The following is a 4,304-nucleotide window of genomic DNA, read 5'->3' as shown; positions in this document are numbered from 1 at the left end:
AGTGTGTTTCTCTAGTTACCCAGAGTCAGACGAACTCATGTCTCTACGTGCAGTTTGAAGGACAATTTGTTTTTACATGAAATAGCGACGTTAAAAATGATCAGAGCTTTTTAATGGAAATTCTGACCAAATCATTTTTACAAGTTCTTCAAAGTAGATAAGGCGTACTTTCAGTAACTGCGTCTGTCTCTCTTGTCGTTGTGTTGTGTCCTTTATCATGCGGTCTGTGTGTTTCTTACCTAACGCAGCAGGTGTAAAAGTGTTTCCATCTCTATCCGAACCAGAATACAACAGGCACAATGGATTATAGTCACTGTATTTAACTAGGCTGAATATTTACTTAATGAAAACTACAACTCCCTTCAGCCCAGCGTCCAATATACTCAGTGGTGTAAAGTACTTAAGTTAAAAAAAACTTCAAAGTACTACTTAAGTCGTTTTTTGGGGTATCTGTACTTTACTATTTATATTTGACAACTTTAACTAGATTCCTATAAAAATATTGTATTTTTTACTCCATACATTTTCACTGACAGCCAAAAGTACTTGTTACATTTTGAATGCTTAGCAGGACAGGAAAATGGTGAAATTCACACTTATCAAGAGAACACGAGGTCATCCCCACTGCCTCTGGTCTGGTGTTCTCACTAAAAACACATGTATCTTTTGTAAATGATGTCTGAGTGTTGGAGTGTTGGAGTGTTCCCCTGGCTATCTGTAAATGATGTCTGAGTGTTGGAGTGTTCCCCTGGCTATCTGTAAATAATGTCTGAGTGTTGGAGTGTTCCCCTGGCTATCTGTAAATGATGTCTGAGTGTTGGAGTGTTCCCCTGGCTATCTGTAAATGATGTCTGAGTGTTGGAGTGTTCCTCTGGCTATCTGTAAATGATGTCTGAGTGTTGGAGTGTTCCCCTGGCTATCTGTAAATGATGTCTGAGTGTTGGAGTGTTCCCCTGGCTATCTGTAAATGATGTCTGAGTGTTGGAGTGTTCCCCTGGCTATCTGTAAATGATGTCTGAGTGTTGGAGTGTTCCCCTGGTTATCTGTAAATTATGTCTGAGTGTTGGAGTGTTCCCCTGGCTATCTGTAAATTATGTCTGAGTGTTGGAGTGTTCCCCTGGCTATCTGTAAATAATGTCTGAGTGTTGGAGTGTTGGAGTGTGCCCCTGGCTATCTGTAAATGATGTCTGAGTGTTGGAGTGTTCCCCTGGCTATCTGTAAATAATGTCTGAGTGTTGGAGTGTTCCCCTGGCTATCTGTAAATAATGTCTGAGTGTTGGAGTGTTCCCCTGGCTATCTGTAATGATGTCTGAGTGGTGGAGTGTTCCCCTGGCTATCTGTAAATGATGTCTGAGTGTTGGAGTGTTGGAGTGTTCCCCTGGCTATCTGAAATGATGTCTGAGTGGTGGAGTGTTCCCCTGGCTATCTGTAAATGATGTCTGAGTGTTGGAGTGTTCCCCTGGCTATCTGTAAATAATGTCTGAGTGTTGGAGTGTTCCCCTGGCTATCTGTAATGATGTCTGAGTGGTGGAGTGTTCCCCTGGCTATCTGTAAATGATGTCTGAGTGTTGGAGTGTTCCCCTGGCTATCTGTAAATGATGTCTGAGTGTTGGAGTGTTGGAGTGTTCCCCTGGCTATCTGTAATGATGTCTGAGTGGTGGAGTGTTCCCCTGGCAATCTGTAAATGATGTCTGAGTGTTGGAGTGTACCCCTGGCTATCTGTAAATAATGTCTGAGTATTGGAGTGTTCCCCTGGCTATCTGTAAATAATGTCTGAGTGTTGGAGTGTTCCCCTGGCTATCTGTAAATGATGTCTGAGTGTTGGAGTGTTCCCCTGGCTATCTGTAAATGATGTCTGAGTGTTGGAGTGTACCCCTGGCTGTCTGTAAATGATGTCTGAGTGATGGAGTGTTCCCCTGGCTATCTGTAATGATGTCTGAGTGTTGGAGTGTTCCCCTGGCTATCTGTAAATGATGTCTGAGTGTTGGAGTGTTCCCCTGGCTATCTGTAAATGATGTCTGAGTGTTGGAGTGTGCCCCTGGCTGTCTGTAAATGATGTCTGAGTGATGGAGTGTTCCCCTGGCTATCTGTAAATGATGTCTGAGTGTTGGAGTGTTCCCCTGGCTATCTGTAATGATGTCTGAGTGTTGGAGTGTTCCCCTGGCTATCTGTAAATGATGTCTGAGTGTTGGAGTGTTCCCCTGGCTATCTGTAAATGATGTCTGAGTGTTGGAGTGTTCCCCTGGCTATCTGTAAATGATGTCTGAGTGTTGGAGTGTTCCCCTGGCTATCTGTAAATGATGTCTGAGTGTTGGAGTGTACCCCTGGCTGTCTGTAAATGATGTCTGAGTGATGGAGTGTTTCCCTGGCTATCTGTAATGATGTCTGAGTGTTGGAGTGTTCCCCTGGCTATCTGTAAATGATGTCTGAGTGTTGGAGTGTTCCCCTGGCTATCTGTAAATGATGTCTGAGTGTTGGAGTGTGCCCCTGGCTGTCTGTAAATGATGTCTGAGTGATGGAGTGTTCCCCTGGCTATCTGTAAATGATGTCTGAGTGTTGGAGTGTTCCCCTGGCTATCTGTAATGATGTCTGAGTGTTGGAGTGTTCCCCTGGCTATCTGTAAATGATGTCTGAGTGTTGGAGTGTTCCCCTGGCTATCTGTAAATGATGTCTGAGTGTTGGAGTGTTCCCCTGGCTATCTGTAAATGATGTCTGAGTGATGGAGTGTTCCCCTGGCTATCTGTAAATGATGTCTGAGTGATGGAGTGTTCCCTTGGCTATCTGTAAATGATGTCTGAGTGATGGAGTGTTCCCCTGGCTATCTGTAAATGATGTCTGAGTGTTGGAGTGTGCCCCTGGCTATCTGTAAATGATGTCTGAGTGTTGGAGCGTGCCCCTGGCTATCTGTAAATGATGTCTGAGTGATGGAGCGTGCCCCTGGCTATCTGTAAATGATGTCTGAGTGATGGAGCGTGCCCCTGGCTATCTGTAAATGATGTCTGAGTGATGGAGCGTGCCCCTGGCTATCTGTAAATGATGTCTGAGTGATGGAGCGTGCCCCTGGCTATCTGTAAATGATGTCTGAGTGATGGAGCGTGCCCCTGGCTATCTGTAAATGATGTCTGAGTGATGGAGCGTGCTCCTGGCTATCTGTAAATGATGTCTGAGTGATGGAGTGTTCCCCTGGCTATCTGTAAATGATGTCTGAGTGATGGAGCGTGCCCCTGGCTATCTGTAAATGATGTCTGAGTGATGGAGCGTGCCCCTGGCTATCTGTAAATGATGTCTGAGTGTTGGAGTGTTCCCCTGGCTATCTGTAAATGATGTCTGAGTGTTGGAGTGTTCCTCTGGCTATCTGTAAATGATGTCTGAGTGTTGGAGTGTTCCCCTGGCTATCTGTAAATGATGTCTGAGTGTTGGAGTGTTCCCCTGGCTATCTGTAAATGATGTCTGAGTGTTGGAGTGTTCCCCTGGCTATCTGTAAATGATGTCTGAGTGTTGGAGTGTTCCCCTGGTTATCTGTAAATTATGTCTGAGTGTTGGAGTGTTCCCCTGGCTATCTGTAAATGATGTCTGAGTGTTGGAGTGTTCCCCTGGCTATCTGTAAATGATGTCTGAGTGTTGGAGTGTTCCCCTGGCTATCTGTAAATGATGTCTGAGTGTTGGAGTGTTCCCCTGGTTATCTGTAAATTATGTCTGAGTGTTGGAGTGTTCCCCTGGCTATCTGTAAATTATGTCTGAGTGTTGGAGTGTTCCCCTGGCTATCTGTAAATAATGTCTGAGTGTTGGAGTGTTGGAGTGTGCCCCTGGCTATCTGTAAATGATGTCTGAGTGTTGGAGTGTTCCCCTGGCTATCTGTAAATAATGTCTGAGTGTTGGAGTGTTCCCCTGGCTATCTGTAAATAATGTCTGAGTGTTGGAGTGTTCCCCTGGCTATCTGTAATGATGTCTGAGTGGTGGAGTGTTCCCCTGGCTATCTGTAAATGATGTCTGAGTGTTGGAGTGTTGGAGTGTTCCCCTGGCTATCTGAAATGATGTCTGAGTGGTGGAGTGTTCCCCTGGCTATCTGTAAATGATGTCTGAGTGTTGGAGTGTTCCCCTGGCTATCTGTAAATAATGTCTGAGTGTTGGAGTGTTCCCCTGGCTATCTGTAATGATGTCTGAGTGGTGGAGTGTTCCCCTGGCTATCTGTAAATGATGTCTGAGTATTGGAGTGTTCCCCTGGCTATCTGTAAATGATGTCTGAGTGTTGGAGTGTTGGAGTGTTCCCCTGGCTATCTGTAATGATGTCTGAGTGGTGGAGT

Source organism: Salmo trutta, chromosome 20, assembly GCF_901001165.1.
Source record: "Salmo trutta chromosome 20, fSalTru1.1, whole genome shotgun sequence".
NCBI lineage: Eukaryota > Metazoa > Chordata > Actinopteri > Salmoniformes > Salmonidae > Salmo > Salmo trutta.
The sequence above is the reverse complement of the archived record's forward strand: the minus strand, read 5'-3'. Positions refer to the sequence as shown.